This window comes from Chiloscyllium punctatum, unplaced genomic scaffold, assembly GCF_047496795.1.
Source record: "Chiloscyllium punctatum isolate Juve2018m unplaced genomic scaffold, sChiPun1.3 scaffold_625, whole genome shotgun sequence".
In the NCBI taxonomy this organism is placed as follows: domain Eukaryota; kingdom Metazoa; phylum Chordata; class Chondrichthyes; order Orectolobiformes; family Hemiscylliidae; genus Chiloscyllium; species Chiloscyllium punctatum.
Window position 1 is genome coordinate 54,085 of NW_027310359.1, and position 10,916 is coordinate 65,000.

Sequence of the window (10,916 nt, forward strand, 5' to 3'; positions counted from 1 at the left end):
CGGGTTGAGCAGTCACGTCCACCCCCATTCCCTTTTGGACCACTTCCCACGGTTGGAAATGCACGAAAATCGGCCTGTACACGGGAGAGGCACCCGCCTCGAAGACGAGACCGTCGGCAGAACCGCCGGGTCAAACCCGGCTGAGCTACCCGGCTCGGAAGCGCCAAAGTCGGTATGAGCAGTCACGTTCACTCCCATCCCCTTTTGGACCGCTTCCCACGGTACGAAATGCATGAAAATCGGCCTGTACACGGGGGAGGCACCCGCCTCGAAGACGAGACCGTCGGCAGAACCGCCGGGTCAAACCCGGCTGAGCTACCCGGCTTACAAGTCTCAAAGTCGGGTTGAGCAGTCACATTCACTCCCATCGACTTTTGGGCAACTTCCCACGGTTCGAAATGCACAAAATTCGGCCTGAACACGGGGGACGCTCCCCCCTCGAAGGCGAGGCCGTCGGCAGAACCGCCGGGTCAAACCCGGCTGAGCTACCCGGCTTAAAAGTCTCAAAGTCGGTATGAGCAGTCACATTCACCCCCATTCCCTTTTGGACCACTTCCCACGGTTGGAAATGCATGAAAATCGGCCTGGACACGGGGGAGGCTCCCCCCTCGATGACGAGACCGTCGGCAGAACCGCCGGAACAAACCCGGCTGAGCTACCCGGCTTACAAGTCTCAAAGTCGGTATGAGCAGACACGTCCACCCCCATTCCCTTTTGGACCACTTCCCACCGTTGGAAATGCACGAAAATCGGCCTGTACACGGGGGAGGCACCGGCCTCGAAGACGAGACCGTCGGCAGAACCGCCGGATCAAACCCGGCCGAGCTACCCGGGTTAGAAGCCTCAGAGTCGGGTTGAGCAGTCACATTCACCCCCATCCCCTTTTGAACCTCTTCCCACCGTTGGAAATGCACGAAAATCGGCCTGTACACGGGGGAGGCCCCCCTCTCGAAGACGAGACCGTCGGCAGACCCGACGGATCAAACCCGGCCGAGCTACACGGCTTACAAGTCTCGATGTCGGTATGAGCAGTCACGTCCACCCCCATTCCCTTTTGGACCACTTCCCACGGTACGAAATGCATGAAAATCGGCCTGTACACGGGGGAGGGAGCCGCCTCGAAGACGAGACCGTCGGCAGAACCGCCGGATCAAACCCGGCTGAGCTACCAGGCTCGGAAGCGCCAAAGTCGGTATGAGCAGTCACATTCACTCCCATCCCCTTTTGGGCCGCTTCCCACGGTTCGAAATGCACGAAAATCGGACTGAACACGGGGGAGGCTCCCCCCTCCAAAACGAGACCATCGGCAGAATCGACGGGTCAAACCCGGCCGAGCTACCCGGGTTAGAAGCCTCAGAGTCGGGTTGAGCAGTCACGTTCACTCCCATCCCCTTTTGGACCTCTTCCCACCGTTGGAAATGCACGAAAATCGGCCTGTACACGGGGGAGGGTCCGCCCTCGAAGGCGGGACCGTCGGCAGAACCGCCGGGTCAAACCCGGCTGAGCTACCCGGCTTACAAGTCTCAAAGCCGGGTTGAGCAGTCACGTCCACCCCCATTCCCTTTTGGACCACTTCCCACGGTTGGAAATGCACGAAAATCGGCCTGTACACGGGAGAGGCACCCGCCTCGAAGACGAGACCGTCGGCAGAACCGCCGGGTCAAACCCGGCTGAGCTACCCGGCTCGGAAGCGCCAAAGTCGGTATGAGCAGTCACGTTCACTCCCATCCCCTTTTGGACCGCTTCCCACGGTACGAAATGCATGAAAATCGGCCTGTACACGGGGGAGGCACCCGCCTCGAAGACGAGACCGTCGGCAGAACCGCCGGGTCAAACCCGGCTGAGCTACCCGGCTTACAAGTCTCAAAGTCGGGTTGAGCAGTCACATTCACTCCCATCGACTTTTGGGCAACTTCCCACGGTTCGAAATGCACAAAATTCGGCCTGAACACGGGGGACGCTCCCCCCTCGAAGGCGAGGCCGTCGGCAGAACCGCCGGGTCAAACCCGGCTGAGCTACCCGGCTTAAAAGTCTCAAAGTCGGTATGAGCAGTCACATTCACCCCCATTCCCTTTTGGACCACTTCCCACGGTTGGAAATGCATGAAAATCGGCCTGGACACGGGGGAGGCTCCCCCCTCGATGACGAGACCGTCGGCAGAACCGCCGGAACAAACCCGGCTGAGCTACCCGGCTTACAAGTCTCAAAGTCGGTATGAGCAGACACGTCCACCCCCATTCCCTTTTGGACCACTTCCCACCGTTGGAAATGCACGAAAATCGGCCTGTACACGGGGGAGGCACCGGCCTCGAAGACGAGACCGTCGGCAGAACCGCCGGATCAAACCCGGCCGAGCTACCCGGGTTAGAAGCCTCAGAGTCGGGTTGAGCAGTCACATTCACCCCCATCCCCTTTTGAACCTCTTCCCACCGTTGGAAATGCACGAAAATCGGCCTGTACACGGGGGAGGCCCCCCTCTCGAAGACGAGACCGTCGGCAGACCCGACGGATCAAACCCGGCCGAGCTACACGGCTTACAAGTCTCGATGTCGGTATGAGCAGTCACGTCCACCCCCATTCCCTTTTGGACCACTTCCCACGGTACGAAATGCATGAAAATCGGCCTGTACACGGGGGAGGGAGCCGCCTCGAAGACGAGACCGTCGGCAGAACCGCCGGATCAAACCCGGCTGAGCTACCAGGCTCGGAAGCGCCAAAGTCGGTATGAGCAGTCACATTCACTCCCATCCCCTTTTGGGCCGCTTCCCACGGTTCGAAATGCACGAAAATCGGACTGAACACGGGGGAGGCTCCCCCCTCCAAAACGAGACCATCGGCAGAATCGACGGGTCAAACCCGGCCGAGCTACCCGGGTTAGAAGCCTCAGAGTCGGGTTGAGCAGTCACGTTCACTCCCATCCCCTTTTGGACCTCTTCCCACCGTTGGAAATGCACGAAAATCGGCCTGTACACGGGGGAGGGTCCGCCCTCGAAGGCGGGACCGTCGGCAGAACCGCCGGGTCAAACCCGGCTGAGCTACCCGGCTTACAAGTCTCAAAGCCGGGTTGAGCAGTCACGTCCACCCCCATTCCCTTTTGGACCACTTCCCACGGTTGGAAATGCACGAAAATCGGCCTGTACACGGGAGAGGCACCCGCCTCGAAGACGAGACCGTCGGCAGAACCGCCGGGTCAAACCCGGCTGAGCTACCCGGCTCGGAAGCGCCAAAGTCGGTATGAGCAGTCACGTTCACTCCCATCCCCTTTTGGACCGCTTCCCACGGTACGAAATGCATGAAAATCGGCCTGTACACGGGGGAGGCACCCGCCTCGAAGACGAGACCGTCGGCAGAACCGCCGGGTCAAACCCGGCTGAGCTACCAGGCTCGGAAGCGCCAAAGTCGGTATGAGCAGTCACATTCACTCCCATCCCCTTTTGGGCCGCTTCCCACGGTTCGAAATGCACGAAAATCGGACTGAACACGGGGGAGGCTCCCCCCTCCAAAACGAGACCATCGGCAGAATCGACGGGTCAAACCCGGCCGAGCTACCCGGGTTAGAAGCCTCAGAGTCGGGTTGAGCAGTCACGTTCACTCCCATCCCCTTTTGGACCTCTTCCCACCGTTGGAAATGCACGAAAATCGGCCTGTACACGGGGGAGGGTCCGCCCTCGAAGGCGGGACCGTCGGCAGAACCGCCGGGTCAAACCCGGCTGAGCTACCCGGCTTACAAGTCTCAAAGCCGGGTTGAGCAGTCACGTCCACCCCCATTCCCTTTTGGACCACTTCCCACGGTTGGAAATGCACGAAAATCGGCCTGTACACGGGAGAGGCACCCGCCTCGAAGACGAGACCGTCGGCAGAACCGCCGGGTCAAACCCGGCTGAGCTACCCGGCTCGGAAGCGCCAAAGTCGGTATGAGCAGTCACGTTCACTCCCATCCCCTTTTGGACCGCTTCCCACGGTACGAAATGCATGAAAATCGGCCTGTACACGGGGGAGGCACCCGCCTCGAAGACGAGACCGTCGGCAGAACCGCCGGGTCAAACCCGGCTGAGCTACCCGGCTTACAAGTCTCAAAGTCGGGTTGAGCAGTCACATTCACTCCCATCGACTTTTGGGCAACTTCCCACGGTTCGAAATGCACAAAATTCGGCCTGAACACGGGGGACGCTCCCCCCTCGAAGGCGAGGCCGTCGGCAGAACCGCCGGGTCAAACCCGGCTGAGCTACCCGGCTTAAAAGTCTCAAAGTCGGTATGAGCAGTCACATTCACCCCCATTCCCTTTTGGACCACTTCCCACGGTTGGAAATGCATGAAAATCGGCCTGGACACGGGGGAGGCTCCCCCCTCGATGACGAGACCGTCAGCAGAACCGCCGGAACAAACCCGGCTGAGCTACCCGGCTTACAAGTCTCAAAGTCGGTATGAGCAGACACGTCCACCCCCATTCCCTTTTGGACCACTTCCCACCGTTGGAAATGCACGAAAATCGGCCTGTACACGGGGGAGGCACCGGCCTCGAAGACGAGACCGTCGGCAGAACCGCCGGATCAAACCCGGCCGAGCTACCCGGGTTAGAAGCCTCAGAGTCGGGTTGAGCAGTCACATTCACCCCCATCCCCTTTTGAACCTCTTCCCACCGTTGGAAATGCACGAAAATCGGCCTGTACACGGGGGAGGCCCCCCTCTCGAAGACGAGACCGTCGGCAGACCCGACGGATCAAACCCGGCCGAGCTACACGGCTTACAAGTCTCGATGTCGGTATGAGCAGTCACGTCCACCCCCATTCCCTTTTGGACCACTTCCCACGGTACGAAATGCATGAAAATCGGCCTGTACACGGGGGAGGGAGCCGCCTCGAAGACGAGACCGTCGGCAGAACCGCCGGATCAAACCCGGCTGAGCTACCAGGCTCGGAAGCGCCAAAGTCGGTATGAGCAGTCACATTCACTCCCATCCCCTTTTGGGCCGCTTCCCACGGTTCGAAATGCACGAAAATCGGACTGAACACGGGGGAGGCTCCCCCCTCCAAAACGAGACCATCGGCAGAATCGACGGGTCAAACCCGGCCGAGCTACCCGGGTTAGAAGCCTCAGAGTCGGGTTGAGCAGTCACGTTCACTCCCATCCCCTTTTGGACCTCTTCCCACCGTTGGAAATGCACGAAAATCGGCCTGTACACGGGGGAGGGTCCGCCCTCGAAGGCGGGACCGTCGGCAGAACCGCCGGGTCAAACCCGGCTGAGCTACCCGGCTTACAAGTCTCAAAGCCGGGTTGAGCAGTCACGTCCACCCCCATTCCCTTTTGGACCACTTCCCACGGTTGGAAATGCACGAAAATCGGCCTGTACACGGGAGAGGCACCCGCCTCGAAGACGAGACCGTCGGCAGAACCGCCGGGTCAAACCCGGCTGAGCTACCCGGCTCGGAAGCGCCAAAGTCGGTATGAGCAGTCACGTTCACTCCCATCCCCTTTTGGACCGCTTCCCACGGTACGAAATGCATGAAAATCGGCCTGTACACGGGGGAGGCACCCGCCTCGAAGACGAGACCGTCGGCAGAACCGCCGGATCAAACCCGGCCGAGCTACCCGGGTTAGAAGCCTCAGAGTCGGGTTGAGCAGTCACATTCACTCCCATCCCCTTTTGAACCTCTTCCCACCGTTGGAAATGCACGAAAATCGGCCTGTACACGGGGGAGGCTCCCCCCTCGAAGGCGAGACCGTCGGCAGAACCGCCGGGTCAAACCCGGCTGAGCTACCCGGCTTAAAAGTCTCAAAGTCGGGTTGAGCAGTCACATTCACTCCCATCGACTTTTGGGCAACTTCCCACCGTTGCAAATGCATGAAAATCGGCCTGTACACGGGGGAGGCTCCGCCCTCGAAGGCGAGACCGACGGCAGAACCGCCGGGTCAAACCCGGCCGGGCTACCCGGGTTAGAAGCCTCAGAGTCGGGTTGAGCAGTCGCATTCACCCCCATCCCCTTTTGAACCTCTTCCCACCGTTGGAAATGCACGAAAATCGGCCTGTACACGGGGGAGGCACCGGCCTCGAAGACGAGACCGTCGGCAGAACCGCCGGATCAAACCCGGCCGAGCTACCCGGGTTAGAAGCCTCAGAGTCGGGTTGAGCAGTCACATTCACTCCCATCCCCTTTTGAACCTCTTCCCACCGTTGGAAATGCACGGAAATCGGCCTGTACACGGGGGAGGCTCCCCCCTCGAAGGCGAGACCGTCGGCAGAACCGCCGGGTCAAACCCGGCTGAGCTACCCGGCTTACAAGTCTCGAAGTCGGGTTGAGCAGTCACATTCACTCCCATCCCCTTTTGGGCAACTTCCCACCGTTGCAAATGCATGAAAATCGGCCTGTACACGGGGGAGGGAGCCGCCTCGAAGACGAGACCGTCCGCAGAACCGCTGGATCAAACCCGGCTGAGCTACCAGGCTCGGAAGCGCCAAAGTCGGTATGAGCAGTCACATTCACTCCCATCCCCTTTTGGGCCACTTCCCACGGTTCGAAATGCACGAAAATCGGACTGAACACGGGGGAGGCTCCCCCCTCCAAAACGAGACCATCGGCAGAATCGACGGGTCAAACCCGGCCGAGCTACCCGGGTTAGAAGCCTCAGAGTCGGGTTGAGCAGTCACGTTCACTCCCATCCCCTTTTGGACCTCTTCCCACCGTTGGAAATGCACGAAAATCGGCCTGTACACGGGGGAGGGTCCGCCCTCGAAGGCGGGACCGTCGGCAGAACCGCCGGGTCAAACCCGGCTGAGCTACCCGGCTTACAAGTCTCAAAGCCGGGTTGAGCAGTCACGTCCACCCCCATTCCCTTTTGGACCACTTCCCACGGTTGGAAATGCACGAAAATCGGCCTGGACACGGGGGAGGCTCCCCCCTCGATGACGAGACCGTCGGCAGAACCGCCGGGTCAAACCCGGCCGAGCTATCCGGGTTAGAAGCCTCAAAGTCGGGTTGAGCAGTCACGTCCACCCCCATCCCCTTTTGGACCACTTCCCACGGTTCGAAATGCACGAAAATCGGCCTGTACACGGGGGAGGCACCCGCCTCGAAGACGAGACCGTCGGCAGACCCGCCGGATCAAACCCGGCCGAGCTACACGGCTTACAAGTCTCAATGTCGGTATGAGCAGTCACGTCCACCCCTATTCCATTTTGGACCACTTCCCACGGTACGAAATGCATGAAAATCGGCCTGTACACGGGGGAGGCACCCGCCTCGAAGACGAAACCGTCGGCAGAACCGCCGGGTCAAACCCGGCTGAGCTACCCGGCTCGGAAGCGCCAAAGTCGGGTTGAGCAGTCACATTCACTCCCATCGACTTTTGGGCAACTTCCCACGGTTCGAAATGCACAAAATTCGGCCTGAACACGGGGGACGCTCCCCCCTCGAAGGCGAGACCGTCGGCAGAACCGCCGGGTCAAACCCGGCTGAGCTACCCGGGTCGGAAGCGCCAAGGTCGGTATGAGCAGTCACATTCACTCCCATCCCCTTTTGGACCGCTTCCCACGGTTTGAAATGCACGAAAATCGGCCTGTACACGGGGGAGGCTCCGCCCTCGAAGGCGAGACCGACGGCAGAACCGCCGGGTCAAACCCGGCCGGGCTACCCGGGTTAGAAGCCTCAGAGTCGGGTTGAGCAGTCACATTCACCCCCATCCCCTTTTGAACCTCTTCCCACCGTTGGAAATGCACGAAAATCGGCCTGTACACGGGGGAGGCGCCCCTCTCGAAGGCGAGACCGACGGCAGAACCGCCGGGTCAAACCCGGCCGAGCTACCCGGGTTAGAAGCCTCAGAGTCGGGTTGAGCAGTCACATTCACCCCCATCCCCTTTTGAACCTCTTCCCACCGTTGGAAATGCACGAAAATCGGCCTGTACACGGGGGAGGCCCCCCTCTCGAAGACGAGACCGTCGGCAGACCCGCCGGATCAAACCCGGCCGAGCTACACGGCTTACAAGTCTCGATGTCGGTATGAGCAGTCACGTCCACCCCCATTCCCTTTTGGACCACTTCCCACGGTACGAAATGCATGAAAATCGGCCTGTACACGGGGGAGGCACCCGCCTCGAAGACGAGACCGTCGGCAGAACCGCCGGGTCAAACCCGGCTGAGCTACCCGGCTCGGAAGCGCCAAAGTCGGGTTGAGCAGTCACATTCACCCCCATCCCCTTTTGGGCCACTTCCCACGGTTCGAAATGCATGAAAATCGGCCTGTACACGGGGGACGCTCCCCCCTCGAAGGCGAGGCAGTCGGCAGAACCGCCGGGTCAAACCCGGCTGAGCTACCCGGGTTAGATGCCTCAAAGTCGGGTTGAGCAGTCACATTCACCCCCATCCCCTTTCGGCCCCCTTCCCACGGTTGGAAATGCATGAAAATCGGCCTGTACACGGTGGGCGCTCCCCCCTCGAAGGTGAGACCTTCGGCAGAACCGCCGGGTCAAATCCTGCCGAGCTACCCGCGTTAGAGGTCTCAATGTCGGCTTCAGCAGTCACATTCAATCCCATTCCCGTTTGGACCTCTTCCCGCCGATGGAAATGCACAAAATTCGGCCTGAACACGCGGGGCGCTCCCCCCTCGAAGGCGAGACCGTCGCCAGAACCGCCGGGTCAAATCCGGCTGAGCTACCCGCGTTACAGGTCTCAAAGTCGGGTTGAGCAGTCACGTTCACCCCCATCCCCTTTCGGACCCCTTCCCACGGTTGGAAATGCATGAAAATCGGCCTGTACACGGTGGGCGCTCCCCCCTCGAAGGTGAGACCTTCGGCAGAACCGCCGGGTCAAATCCGGCCGAGCTACCCGCGTTAGAGGTCTCAATGTCGGCTTCAGCAGTCACATTCAATCCCATTCCCGTTTGGACCTCTTCCCGCCGATGGAAATGCACAAAATTCGGCCTGAACACGCGGGACGCTCCCCCCTCGAAGGTGAGACCTTCGGCAGAACCGCCGGGTCAAATCCGGCCGAGCTACCCGCGTTAGAGGTCTCAATGTCGGCTTCAGCAGTCACATTCAATCCCATTCCCGTTTGGACCTCTTCCCGCCGATGGAAATGCACAAAATTCGGCCTGAACACGCGGGACGCTCCCCCCTCGAAGGCGAGACCGTCGCCAGAACCGCCGGGTCAAATCCGGCTGAGCTACCCGCGTTACAGGTCTCAAAGTCGGGTTGAGCAGTCACGTTCACCCCCATCCCCTTTCGGACCCCTTCCCACGGTTGGAAATGCATGAAAATCGGCCTGTACACGGTGGGCGCTCCCCCCTCGAAGGTGAGACCTTCGGCAGAACCGCCGGGTCAAATCCGGCCGAGCTACCCGCGTTAGAGGTCTCAATGTCGGCTTCAGCAGTCACATTCAATCCCATTCCCGTTTGGACCTCTTCCCGCCGATGGAAATGCACAAAATTCGGCCTGAACACGCGGGACGCTCCCCCCTCGAAGGTGAGACCTTCGGCAGAACCGCCGGGTCAAATCCGGCCGAGCTACCCGCGTTAGAGGTCTCAATGTCGGCTTCAGCAGTCACATTCAGTCCCATTCCCGTTTGGACCTCTTCCCGCCGATGGAAATGCACAAAATTCGGCCTGAACACGCGGGACGCTCCCCCCTCGAAGGCGAGACCGTCGCCAGAACCGCCGGGTCAAATCCGGCCGAGCTACCCGCGTTAGAGGTCTCAATGTCGGCTTCAGCAGTCACATTCAATCCCATTCCCTTTTGGAACACTTCCCGCCGTTAACAATGCACGATATTCGGCCTGAACACGCGGGACGCTCCCCCCTCGAAGGTGAGACCTTCGGCAGAACCGCCGGGTCAAATCCGGCCGAGCTACCCGCGTTAGAGGTCTCAATGTCGGCTTCAGCAGTCACATTCAATCCCATTCCCGTTTGGACCTCTTCCCGCCGATGGAAATGCACAAAATTCGGCCTGAACACGCGGGGCGCTCCCCCCTCGAAGGCGAGACCGTCGCCAGAACCGCCGGGTCAAATCCGGCTGAGCTACCCGCGTTACAGGTCTCAAAGTCGGCTTCAGCAGTCACATTCAATCCCATTCCCTTTTGGAACACTTCCCGCCGTTAACAATGCACGATATTCGGACTGAACACGGGGGCCGGTCCGCCCTCGAAGTCAACACCGTCCGCAGAACCGCCGGGGCAAATCCGGCTGAGCTACCCCGCCCCCGAACACTCAAAGTCCCTCTGAAGCCTTGCATTCGCCTCCTTGGAAAATTGACGTCAAACATTACCAAAATCGGGGGCACGAGCACTAAAGCTAAGTCTCACCCTTTCCCTATCCCTAACCAGGAACCGAACGCCCACCCTCAGCCTCACACCAACGCCGGTGCCACTCCAGACAGACACACCCTTCAAAACCACACCCATCCGGCCATGCAACTCAAAAAGGGTCCAAATTCAGAAACACCCCCTTCAAAAGGCACTCCATCCTCGGCCACACCACCGGGACATGCTCCCCTCGGCGATAATTAAGCCCCCACCACTATTTGAAGCCAACTGCAGCCGCAACTCGAACGGAGAAATCAGTAACCAATTCAAAAATGCGCTTGGTTACTGATTTCTACTGAGCCGAAAAAATTCTAAGTGTCGGTGGTTACTGATTTGTACCGACCCGAAAATATTCTAAGTGTCAGTGGTTACTGATTTATACCAAGTCGAAAATATTCTAAGTGTCAGTGGTTACTGATTTATACCGACTCGAAAAAATTCTAAGTGTCGGTGGTTACTGATTTATACCAACTCGAAAAAATTCTAAGTGTCGGTGGTTACTGATTTATACCAACTCGAAAAAATTCTAAGTGTCAGTGGTTACTGATTTATACCAAGTCGAAAATATTCTAAGTGTCGGTGGTTACTGATTTATACCAACTCGAAAATATTCTAAGTGTCAGTGGT